At 37.0% G+C, this 13,490-nt stretch overlaps 1 protein-coding gene across 38 annotated transcripts in view; it reads left to right on the top strand.

The window, feature by feature from the left end:
• The window catches only part of mical3a (microtubule associated monooxygenase, calponin and LIM domain containing 3a), a 96,037-nt gene that overhangs the window by 11,847 nt on the left and 70,700 nt on the right, over window positions 1-13,490 (top strand). For 22 of the 38 annotated variants that reach the window (XM_044123634.1, XM_044123645.1, XM_044123649.1 and 19 more), the window contains exon 1: window positions 10,442-10,625. The exons of 2 other annotated variants lie outside the window; for them this stretch is intronic. The gene's annotated coding sequence lies outside the window, so the exon portion shown is untranslated. Of the gene's footprint in view, window positions 1-10,441; window positions 10,626-13,490 lie in introns of those variants that run through there. 14 more of the 38 variants (XM_044123660.1, XM_044123656.1, XM_044123658.1 and 11 more) reach the window with 4 other exon arrangements.

Below are 13,490 nucleotides of genomic sequence, written 5' to 3'. Positions count from 1 at the left end.
TTTTTATGCAGAGAGAAAAAGAACTTCAGCAGCTGCAAATGGATCAAATGTTGTTTGGTAATCAGTCAACCGAGTCTACAGGACTATCTGGTCTGAAAACAACCTATGTTTTCTCCACAAGAATCATCAGTGGGGAAAAGCTTTAAATCAGGGATGTGAAACTCATTTTAATGCTGGGCAACAAGATCAAGACTGTCCTTAAAGGGTCGATTGTGGCAGGATGTGTTGACAGAACTATCTCTTGAAATTAAATAACACCTTGACTTAATTTGGCAGGACACAGATACAAACGCTGATTTGATTGATAAGTAATATTTAAGCATACAGCTAAAATTTGTCTAGAGCTAGAAGGCCACATAAAAACATCTGGAGGGTTTGGATTTGATCCACGGACCTTGAGTTTGAAACCTGTTTGAACCCATGTGCTTTAACATGCTGACAGGATGAGGCTTTCAGGAACGTGTCAGTGTGACTTTGTGTTTGCTGGTTGTTATGAATGCTGATGAGTCAGATGTGTGGATGAATCTGTTCATGATGTTCTTTGCTCCCATTGTAAAGACAGAATGGCATTTAGGTTTTGTCTTCAGGCAGTCTCTGTTCTCAGACTCACTGTGAATGCTGCAGAACGTGTTGCGTTCAAGAAACCGGCGTTTTGGGAAATGACAGAGTCAGCACCTGCTCACTTGAGCTACGCTAACGAGCTCATTTGTGCAGCCACCAACTGCACATAAAAAGACAAAGTATTTGTTGTTGTTCTTGACAATAAGTCAATGTTTTTTGGTGTCTGGAAAATAAGAAGTCTCAAAATCCTCCCAATTGTTGAGTCATAATCAATGGACAATGTACAATGGCTGCTGGAAAAGACAAGAGTTTGGTTGTTGACTTACCTTCCAGAAAGCACTTGCTGCATTCTGGTTGGTTGTGCAGGACGCTCTGCTAATGCTTTTCAAAGATGTACTGTCGTATAACTGCATCTGTCTGTAGCTAAGAACGATTTTGTGCAAAAAATGTAGCAAACGTTTAGTATCGCCCGTTAACCTGTCATAACCTGTTCAAGGAAGCAAAATAGGCTGCTATTAACAGAAAGATGTTTCTAGAAACATTATCACATAAATAGGGCCTCAGATTGCTGTAAAAGAATATGTAATTTTCCAAAGGCTTTGCCTCTGTTCATTTACGGATCGGATCACAGATAGATCAGCATCTGGAGCAGCGGAGCTGAAAAAGACACAGTTAGAGGCTCAGAAAGCAGCTCTGATGATGGTTTAGACTGAAGCACAGAATATTCTGTGTCATTGTTTGGTATTTGATCTGGAGCTGCTTTATCACAACAACAGCCAACATTGCGAGTGACGCTGATGAACTAAAGAGGGTGACTGCAGAGCAAGGTGAGCTGGAAACAGAGACGCTGCTGTTACACTCTGAAAAACAAGAGAACAGGAATCTCAAAGCCCTGTGGAAGATATTATCACTGAAACTTGGATAAGAACACATCAAATATTATTTAAAACTGTCTTAAGAGAAACAACCATCTGGAAGGTTTTGAGATTTGGTGAAAGGTAAAAGAACAGATCTTATAAAGGATTTTAAGAGAGGTGACACAAATCTTTCATCTACAGTTAATAAATCTTAAATAATGCAAATATTTTGTATTTTACCAGAGATCAAATTAATATTGATTAATAATCTTTTACTGGAACCTCCAGGGTAATTCAGACAGCACTAAAAGACGAATTACCACAAGCAACCAGACGAACACTTACATAATGAGTACGGAAAAAAAAACACATTTGAATGTTAGAATAACAGTTTGCTCCAATCTGATGGTTGAAGAGCAGAAGAAAAACAATAAATATATTTGTTGCTAAGCTCATACTTCTATTTATTCAATAATTTAGCAGCAAAAAGGATTTTAGAATTGATAATATTGCTTATTTGATGACATATTAAAATGCAATTAATTAATTACAGACCCTAAAATTTTAATTGAATCTCACCACTAATTCTAAGAACTTCTACATTTTGCACACTGCATATGTTAGAGTGAAATCCAGGTGAAATGGGAACAGATTGATGTAACTTTTGGTCCCTCTTTCTGTGTGGTGTAGAAATACTCCTGGCCTTTTCTAACTACAGACCACAACTTAAAACCTAAAAGCCCACAGTACAAATAATTGCTTTGGTTCTTAACTGTGAAGGTGTTATACGTTTAACACAGGGCAGAGGGTCACCGTGACCCCTGTAACTCCATGGAATGACAGGATTTATGGCGTGGCATTAGAGCAGCTTGTGGACGCAGTAAGAGGACAGCAGGGTGAGAAACGGGTTTGCTGCAGCCGCGCCCTGACCACTGCTGGCTGCTGCGCTGCTCACACAGCTCTGAGGTCTCCTAAACACATGCAGTTAAATTTAGACTGGCTCAGACTGACCACAGTCAGACCTCCTGAAATCTGGTTTTCATTGTTTGCCCCGTCTCTCTCTCTTTCTTTCCCTCTCTCTGTTTCTCTCTCTCTTTCTTGCTTCGCTCGGCCACTGTTTGTGGGTTTTTTATTTACTTTTCTGACTCGTTTTCTCCTCAGGACCCCCTACCATTGCATACACACCCTCCGTTCCCCATCATGCTCTGGGGCGACAGAGGGAGGCTGACTTAGGTGGTGTTTGCTCAGGGTTAGCGCTCATAGCTCTGGAGGAAATTAAATGTTCGAGTTACAGCCAGGCTTGATTCAGGTTACCTAAAATACTGCAGCAGTTCCTGGAAGAACTCCTGTCTGAACAGAGAGCGATCTCATGGTGTTCATCCAGATGTTCAGACTTTTACCTTTTCCTCCTGCCTACTGTTCTGTACATGGACAGTTTAATGAAAGATGGAGTTATAGTTGTGCTTCCTTGAGTTTTTCTTGGCTTTCTAAGTAGAGAAAATCCATCTTGCTTCACCTGCAAATTCCAGTTTCTTTTCCTCTCTTCTATGGCTGCTCTATACGACGGCTTATTAGGGCCATTGTAGATAAAAAAAAAAAAAGAGGAGTAAATTTCCACCAAAAAACTCAAAAACTTTGAGACTAATTTCAGAAATTTTCTAGAAAAAAACTTCAAAATTTAGTTTGAAAAATTAAAAATTTGCTCATTTCTGAGTTTTTTTCCAGCAACATTTTGGGGCTCTGTTATGTAAACAAAGCCTCAGACTGTTGAGAAGAACACAGATTTGTTAAATCAACATATTTTTAATCTGATACAGAGTCTAAGGTGTTTAGTTCTCTCACAGTTAAACTTTTAGTCTCTGTTTCTCTATTTAGTTTCCTAAATTTTGACCTCATATGCGACTGGACATTTTCAGGAATGTTGTTTTAATCATGACGTCAAGCAGACTAACAAAGCTTGACCTTTTCTCTGACCCGCTGAGTTTGTTTACCAACGTTTTTCTTCCTATCAATTTACTTTTCAGTCATTTATATTAGATTTTTTAAAACACTGATTTAAAACTTATATTCAGTTTTTTAAATATTGAACTATTTAATGATTTCCCCCCTTAAATTTATCAAATCTCACATTCTGAAAAATCATTTCCTTTTTCTTCCATGTGCTGTAAATATTGATCTCAGCTCATGAAGAGATCAGTTTTATCAGAAATGTTAATGAATGACGTTCCTCCTCTACCCCTCGCACCCTTCTTCCTCCTCCTCCTCCTCCTCTTCCTCCTCCTCCTCCTCCTCTGGAGCTCGATGCTCATTGGCCCGTGAACATGACGGGATCATCTATTAGCTTATCTGTTTCTGATTATCTCTGCCACCCACTGATCTGTTTCTCCAGGATGAAGGACAGCAGAGTGGCGATCCGCCTCAGCGCTCCACTTTAGTTCTGTTTTATTTATTTCTATAAGCATACATTTAATATTTAAAATCAATCTGGGGTTTCTCAGAATTAGAATTGTGAACAATAATTATTTATACTTTTATGAAAAAAAATTATTTCATCTAAATAAACAGGAAATTAAAGGACATTTAAAGGCCCCTTATTTAACAAAAATCCACTAAATACAGTATATTATAGAGGATGTAGGAGCAGGTATTTGAAATGGGATTTTTTGTGACAAATTATGAGTAATTTTATAAACTGTTCTCACCAAATAACACTTTATAGCCTCTGCTTGGAGAACCAGATGGTTTATTGTTTTATTAATACATCTTCCTGCCCACTGGTGGCGTTGGAAGCATTGATATGCATAATTTATATCTCTGACTAGTTTAAGAACATGATATTTCAGATACAATTTAATTTTATTCAGTTTTATTTATTTGGCACCAAATGTCATTTAAATATACAAACTGGTTAAATTTGTATCCAAATATAAATGTGTAATTCAGACAAATTATACTATACTTATTCTATTATATTCCAATGCTACACATTCAGCTTCAAGTATGCACTGTTTATTATTATTAATTGGTCAATCAAATAATAATAATAATAATCATCATCATCACCAGATCAGCCCTGCACTGTATTAATGTCATTTCAAGCAGAAAGGCCTGATCTTTTTTCATAGAAGTATATTTTTAGCTGCAGATTCATCCTTTGCTATAAATGATGAAGAACATACTAGAGAAATGCTGGTATTGCATTTTAGACAGTAAAATGCTTATTTTCTTATTTAAAAATGAGTTGAAATGTTAATTGGCTTCTTTTAATATTGTGTAAAAAAGGCTAATGTGGTTAAGAAAACCTTCAGAAGGAGCTGTTTCTTTAATCCAGTTACTTATCAGAATAATCAACTAGTAAAATGGTTGCTGGTTGCAGCCCTAGTCCTCTGTTTGTATTCTCTCTCTGATTCATGTTTTAGTCACTTTTCTGTTTCTTGTACTCCTGTCTGCTGTACATCCGGTTTGGTTCGGTGTTCCTCTGCAGCCTGTGTAGGAGGATAATGTGATGGATTAGCAGATTTGTTATTTCTACATCCCTCATATGCTGGTCAGCAGAATAACAGGTGAACTTAATCTGAAAACACCTGAATAAAACCGACATCCCAACAAGACAGATGTCCAGAAGTCAGTCGGGAATCATCCACCTCATCCACCTCTGCCTCAGAGGACGGCCTTTGTGTCGCCTCGCTGAGGATTCCTCCAATCTGGGATCTGGTGGGCGATTTGACACCCCTCGTCTCTTCCTTGTTACTTCATTGCATCCGGCCAATCAGTAAACAGAAGGACCTGGTCACATGGTGTGTCCCCTGCTCCCCTCCCTGGTTGCCATGACAACGAGCCCTGGTCCAGGCAGCATCTTGCTGTGGTGAGAAAGAAGAGCAAGAGAAGAGGAGGCAGACGGAGAGGAAGGAGGAAAATCGTGGGAGGAAAACCTTTTCAGATCCGGTGCCTGTTCTCATTTTCCCTCCATGCTGTAAGTCATCTCTATCCGTTCATCTCATCCAGCCACAGCTAACCCAGATGACTAACTCGCATCCACTTATTGAGATAAATATCCGACGGTGTGTCTTTAAGGATTTCACAGGTGACATCATGTGAATTTTTTGTGATCTACTGAGAACGCGGCGCGCCTCACCTCAGGGAGACGGCCTTTGTTTGTGTGCTTTAGTCAGCGTCCGCTCATCCTTAATGACAGATCTCTATAGTGAACAGAGGCGTGGTGAGATCAAGCAGCTCTGCTCTAATAAAGGCACTTCCTTAATGTGGTGAAACTCTCTCTGATGTATTGTGATCTGGCAGCAAGTGATTTAGCCTTTATTTTCATTCCTGCTGCTTTAAATCTGCCCTCTTCTTCTCTCTATCCAAGTCACTCTCACACAAGCAGACCTGTTTGCTTCTCTGCATCCTCCTGTGGTTCTGTTTAATTAGCAAATCCGTGCAAATCCAACTAGGGCAGCTTGTTCTGATTGCAGACCTCATATGTAGAATGTCCTTGTGCTGCTGGAAACAGTGGGATTTCCTGGCTTAAAAACACTTTTAGAGTTCAGATGTTTAAAATCACGCTTCAGCTGGTGCCTTTTTTATTACATTGTAACTGACTGCATGTACAAACATTATTTTCCCGATAAGAAGACATTTTTAGAGTATGAAAAAATGGCAAGTTGTTTTTACTGAGATATGGGTGCACAGTTCAGTTTGACATCAATCTGCAGTAAATGTTACTGGAAGCCACTTAGCAAGACAAGCAGGTCAAATCCAGATCCGGTTTTGTGTCCAGATTGAATTTGCATCTGCAGTTCCTTGACAGATTACAGAAATTAATATACAATGTAATAATAAAATAAAGCAGAAAATATAACACTACAAGTTGCTTTCTAATCACATTACACAGAGAATTGCACATTAACAGACTTAATCACTTTCACACACACGCAGTCATACAGTTAATTATTACATATCTGAGCAGTTTTTAATTTATTTTTTCAAGTTAGATTTGAAACTCTCAGAGAACTGAAGCTTCTTGATAAAAGGTTATCTATCTAACAGTCCATTCTGATCAAGCATGTGGTGACGGGGGGAGGAATGGCTCCCCTTCAGCAGGAAGAAACACCCAGCAGATACAGGCTCATTGTGACCATCTGTTAGGACTGACTGGAGTGGAGAGGAAAGAAAACAGCCACATGAAAAAAGATCACATAGAAAACACAACAGCCTGTACTAGAAAGTCAGGTTTCACTCTATCTGGTTAAAGCTTGGTTCAGTTGGGTCTCCATTGGTAGTGTGTTCCTCTCTTTATAGGCGTGCATTAGGACAGGAATGTGTGCAGGCTGTGATGATGTCATTTTGTGTGTGTACTCTTGGGCAGCCAGTTTAACTGAAATCTTTCGGTATAGTTGTTCGTTATCGTTGTCCTTGTCCAGTTGTTGCCAATTGGGCAGGAGTTTGATTGGACCATGCACATGCAGGAGCTGTGATCAATGGTCCAATGTGCTGCTCACCATCCTGGTAACAATACTGTCTCTTTGCAGATTGTTTGAAATATTGTTCAAGGAGAAAAGAGAAAAGCCATGAATCAATCGACTAACGCAGCTGGGAAAATGGAAATAAAATTGTCAGAAGCTGACTGAGGAAGTTTGTTTACCAGCACAACTTCATTCATAGCACAATGAAGTAACTTTGTTAACTTTAGTTGTTAAAAAAATGACATATATATCAGAAATGACTTTAAAGAAACCTTACTTTGTAATTTAGCATCTTGAAATGGGCCCTATGTCTCTTTAAAAACTCCTACTTTTTCTGAAACTCCGTCTTTGGAAACTAATCGTAACATGGCTCTTCTATTTAACCTTTAACAACATTTTTACCAGTGTTTCACTGAGAAGTTGCTAAAGGAATGACCTCAGCAGATGTGCAGTTCCCCTAGGTATTTGCTAATTGCTGTTGGCTAGTCTGAAGGAGCTGAGTTGGGGAGTCTCTCTGGAGTAGGACTTCTCACTGCTCTCTGAGGCAGAAACTCAGAAGCTTGGAAACTGCAGCTCTGAGGAGAAGGCGGAGGGCGGAGCTAGGCCCACCCAGGTGTTTAGCACAGCTGAATGGTTGCCATGGAGATTAAAGGATTTCTCAAACACCTATGAAAGAATCAGGTATATTTTTGATGAGGGAGTAACATGATGTAAATCCATTTAATAAGTAGGTTTTACATGACACTGCCCCTTTAAAGCAGCTGTAGCTTTGACACAGGAAAGAGACAGCACAACACCTGAGCTCTGAGCCAGGAATACTTTCCATGGTAAAGAAAAAACTGAACAGGGAAGCAAACTTTACCTGCAGGAATCACGTTGATAGAAACACGTTTACTAAATAATTACCACTCATCCTTCTTTTGTGATGCAGTAAGAACTATTAAATGGAAAAAAACCAAAGTATTAGTCAAAGTTTTAATAAAAGTTTCAGATATTGTTTATTATTGATCTCATGCAGTTAGGTGGAATAGACATTTTGCAATAAAAAAATTCTTTCATCTTTGGCGTTGTATAGAAGTTGAACTTTAAACTGTTTGAGAGGGATTATAAGTAACTTAAGTCTGTGATCTCACAAAACAACCAAACAAAATGATGAACAAGTTGAAAGAAAGTTAAAGAAGGAGAGAATAATGATGTAAAACCTAATGTGGAGTTTGATTTAAGAGAAGGTTGTAACAGTCCAATCAGAGCAGAGAACAAAAATAAAAGCCCTTTTCTAATCAAAGTGAAGGAAAGTGATGTGATTGTCTCCCTTTTGTTTTCCTGTGATTTAATTTAACATTTGATCATGAGGTTTTCTTAGAAGACATTTCCTTTGACAAACAGGCTTCACTAAGTGATTGTCAGTTATCTCTTCCTTCCATTCTTTAAAAAATCTAAACTGGTGAGGCGTTGATGAAGAAAATGCTGTATGTTTTTGTAGCAGGAAGACAAATGTAAGATTGTATTATGATAATTGAGAAAGAACAAAGCAGTTTATCAGTGGCACATATTTCTGTCTGCAGGGAGCAGCCAAAGGCTCGCTACAGTAAATCATTTTTATGCAATGTCTTTTCTTGTAAACCAATTGTTTGGACGTTATAATTTTCCAGAGTTGTAATCTTATGGTCTTCCACTGAAGCTAACTTTAGTCTCAATTAAACCCGTTGCACAATCTGTGTGTGAAAGCAGACGAATGGACTTTGACATTTTGTGGGAGTTATAGATTCTTTGTGTTATAAAAACCCTTAAACAAAAAACTCACAAGAACTCAGAAATTAGAACCAACACATCATAAAGGATTTTCCCTGTGGCACACAGTTTATTTTTATTATTTTATTGACTTATGATGCCTTTTTTATGGTTTTCTGTTGATAACATCCACCTTTCTGAATTTCCTGCTAAGATAAGTGGTTGATATTTTCTATGATGTGTAGTCATGCACCGGGGTTAACATGATTCTGTGCTGTTAATGAGAATTTAAAGCTCTATCAGTGATTCTTTAGTCCAAACTCCTAACTTGACCTGGGATGAATGGCAGTTCGGTCCAAACCCGGTCCAGGTCTTATTTTAGAACCAATAGCCATGTGGGAGGGACCAGATAATAGCAACAGAATCAGAATCAGTTTTATTGGTCCAGATTGAACACACAAGCAAGGAATTTGACATTGATTTCAAGCCCTGCCTGCGTACAGATATTATTTATAAATATAGAGGAACCAAAATAAAAGATAAGAAAGTATTTATAAATATATTTCTTTGTTCACCCAATATTTATCTTTTTTTTAATGGCAGGTTGTGGTAGTGCAAATAAGCGGAAGGTAAAATTCTAAACCAATGTGTCCAGGATGTGTGGAGTCTGCTTAGATGTAATGAGACGAATTATCAAAGGAAATTAAAACAGAGTCTGGGAAACATCTCTCTGTGAAAAGATCATTTTAATGAAGATTTCTACCTGTCTCCAGGTATCTTTAACATTTACCTCAGTTGTTTTGATATTACAGTACCTTTGTGCACTTTAACTCTAGTTCATGTATGTTTTTCATTGAAATTTATAAAAAAAGACTCTTTACTTGTTGAGGCATAAGAAATTATTTTATCATGTTAAAAGAGCACTTATTGTCCTTTTATTGTTAAATATCAGAGTTAGAAGTGTAAACATAAAAGTGTAATTTTTCTTAAGAGATCTGTTTATAACTTCATCCTCCAGACCTTCAATTTTATCTTCTAATCAGATTTGAACATTTACGTTCAAACATGTTTGAAAACCCCTGATCTAAATATGTTAGATATCATTACGAAATAGAAAAATACTATGTAGATCATAAACAAAAAGCAACAAAGAGAAATTAAGAAATATTTTTTTACAATTTGCACCTGTTTTAGTTGTCATTCCGCTTTGTTTTTTTCTATAATTAAATAATATAACAGAAATGAAAAGAATAATAAAATTAAATAAAGGGCATCCTAAATCAAATATATTATTATTATTATTATTGATGATTATTACAATAATAATAATAATAATAATAATAATAATAATAATAATAATAATAATAATAATAATAATAATAATAGACTAAATGAAAGATATATCAATTTGATCTGCTGAGTTATTTTTTTGTATCAGTAAACATTAAAAGCGAGTTTGCCATCCACAATATGGCGGACGCGCTGTCGCATTATTTCTCTTTGACATTGGGCGTCTGTCTTGTTCCCGACACCAAGCAAATGTAGCAGTTGTGCTGCGTCACGTTGGTAGAGACCAATCGGATTAAACTGAGCTAAAACATGCAGGAGAAGTCAGAGACGGGGCAAGGGGTTGAGACACAATTTACTAACAAAAAAATAAAGTTACAAGTTTATAGACGATAGTTTATGCGTCATATATAAACTATTTTCTTTTTTGTTTGTAGTTTTAAATGACTGTTTGTAGAAGTTTGTCTCTTGCTTCGGTGATTTTTAGCCAACAACTGCTAACTCCCCCTCCATGGTTGCCGTTATGGTCTGGACCGATCGCTCTGTGTCAGTTTCAAGTTGCGCCTTCTCTCTCTGCTGTTCTCTGCTCTCCTCCGGGCTCAACGGCCGGAGCTAACTAATTCATATCGTCGTTGTTTTTACTCCCTCATAAAACGCTGACGTTCCCACGAAAATGGATTTATTCTTCCCGCACAAGAGGGGATTTTAACAGCTGAAGGATTCGGAGGTAGGATGACATTCCTCCCGCCTGCCGGACTAACGCGGTGTGTTTTCCTAAGGTTGCCGTGGGATCAGTGGACTGCACCTTTTGCACGTTTGGCGAATTAAACGCGCTGGTGGTTTTTAATGCAGCCACTAACGATTTAACTGCATCCACTTGCAATAAATCTGACATGTCCTATTATCTACATTACACATGCACGTCTCCCTGCTTGTGCATTGCTCTGGAAATCTGCCAGCCACAGTTTTAATGGGACAGCCTGTGGAATGTGTTGCACGGTGACAGCATGCAGTCTCACAATGAAATATGTAATGTATGTTTTGTGTTTGCAAATAGGAAATGAGTAATGCAGGGGGCAAGGTCGTAAAGGCGTCAAAAATAATCTGTTTTTTAGCAGAATTTGATTTCTAAGGCTGTGCAATGTTTCGAAGTTTTTATCTTATTTGCATCAATAACAGTTAAAGCAGATGGACAGAATTTCGTAGTAACTATTAATAGGCATGTTTTCGAACGTGATGGATGTCATAACAAACTATTTCAAATGAAAGCATCAGCATAAATTTTTCATAATGCCAAGATGAGATGTGTGAGGAAACCTTGTCTCTTTGTATTTTAAAACTTGAAATTATGCGCTGCTGTTTTTACCCTGATTTACTTTAAAACTTCTAAGATGTTGTAAACAGAAATCATAAAAATGGCTTAATTATGTTTTGTTGAAGCCTTCATTTTGTGTTTTGTGTAAATGACCTTTGGCAGACCCTTTATTTAGCCTAAAAGTAATTTTTGTTGGAAAAACATTTGTAACAATGGAAAACTATTTAGGATAAAATGGTGCTACTTGTGGGGTTAGCTATAGATTTAGTCACATTCTTACTGTAGTTGAAGACACTAATCACTGTTTCTTTCCTTAATGTTTATCAGCTTCATTTGTGGCTCTTGTTTCTCTTTTGTTTCATAATATAACCCAGCGGTATCCATCTCTATAGTAACCACTTGACTGAATAATAATGAGAAAAACAAAAATAATTTATTGTCTCTTTCACCAATTCTTTGGGTTTTATTTGTAATCGTTTTGCTGCCTACTTCTTCTCTCTCACCTCCATCTCTTCTTTCTTCCTCTGTCTCTGCTTCATGTCGTTCCAGAATAAATTTTTCTTTAATAAATTAGTCAGTTTTTAGAGGCTCCTTAGATTCTATGGAGGACTGATCCTGCATAATTAGTAGTAAAGACAGAGGTAAAGTTGTCACTTTACCTTTTACAGGATCAGAAAGAAAAAAGAAAACATGAGAAAAACAAGGAAATCTGTAAATAAACAGATGAGGAGAAAACATGAGGAGAGAAAATGCAAAGATGAACTACTACAGGAAAAAATAAATCAATGTATAATTTAAAAAATTAATAAAACAATTATTAAATAAATACAGAACATGACAAAACGATATAAAAGAATAAACAGAATGTAACAGCACCAAATTGTAATAAATACAGAATATGAAATGAGAAAAAAAATAAATGAAAAAGGTGACTAATAAAAAAATATAAAAAATAAAATGGAAAATTAAATAGTAGTGATAATATTAATTAATTTAAGGCTTGAAATGCACCTTTTCTTGGATGTAATATTTACCACATTAGTTACCATATAAATCCATTTATTTATTTCTGTCTTTGTTGCCAATTTTGGCAGGATCAGCCCTCCATACATTTCCTCTTCACATTGCTTCAGTACCTTGAAATACCACATTTTTTTTACTGAATCTGCCTCTGATTTTCTTTTCACGGCTGCTGAGAAATGATGAGCAACATTCGAGTTGCAGAACTAATACACCAGCTAATATTTTTACAGTTAATTCTAGTTTTGATCAGATGGCAATCTTGATTGATTTGAAAGATTTTTATTTATTTTTTGTTCGGCTGAGGTTCAGCAGTAGTTGATGACCAATAAAGTTCTGGATATGTTTCTTTTATGATTGGTATTAAGACAAAAACTTTCAAGTGCAAATAAAACTTCAGTTTTATTTGTATTCAATTCACTTTTATTCATAAAATGGAAAATCTAACGGATTGGGAACAGATGGTTTCTTTCTTAAATAGGATGATCTTGAAATTCTGTAATCTTCTGTGAAATTTGATTTTATGAAAGAAACTGCAGCATGTCTTTTCTCTGTGTTGTGTAAATCATTTGAATTGGGCCAAAATTGGTATCAGTAGTGTAAAATGATTTAGACAGGAGAAACCTATAAGAAGGTAAATAAGCCAGGTTAAATGTGTAATCAATTCAAAGCAACAGGAGAAAATGAGTTTTTAAAATGTTGATTCAAAGATTTGCAGAGCTATTCACCTGATTGAACAGGAAGTGTGTAAATGTTGCTCCTGAAGGATGCATGCCTTTATTTTCCTCTTTGCTGCCTTGCAGTTGACTTCGTGCTGGATTCGATATTGCAAAACAAATGGCTCCTACCTGACCCAGATTTGGTCCATCCATTAAGTCACAGCAACAAGAGTCATTCTGTGGTTCAACGAGGCAGAAAGTCGTGAGCTAAAGGCATTTCTGTCGGACAGATACTCTAATCCCGTCTCAGTTGACTGAGGGTTTACATGCAGTTTGGATGGAACTGTTTCCTATCTGGTGATTAGATTCAGATTTTTATATCGATTCAGAATCAATTTTTGAGTCAAAGCGATTCTTCACATTGACCCAAACCCTAATGATCTACTCCCGTCTGCTTTGGAAGACAGAATGACAAATGGAGCCATTAAAGTGTCACTTTCATTCCTTTTTAAATATTAAGCCATGCTTAGATGGAATCACTCCCTCCAGGCACAGAGAGAGCGCCACCTTTCTGCAGACAGCCTCTTCTGTGTACGAC

The sequence above is a fragment of the Gambusia affinis genome, linkage group LG08 (assembly GCF_019740435.1).
Source record: "Gambusia affinis linkage group LG08, SWU_Gaff_1.0, whole genome shotgun sequence".
NCBI lineage: Eukaryota > Metazoa > Chordata > Actinopteri > Cyprinodontiformes > Poeciliidae > Gambusia > Gambusia affinis.
This window is presented reverse-complemented; position numbering and strand designations above follow the sequence as displayed.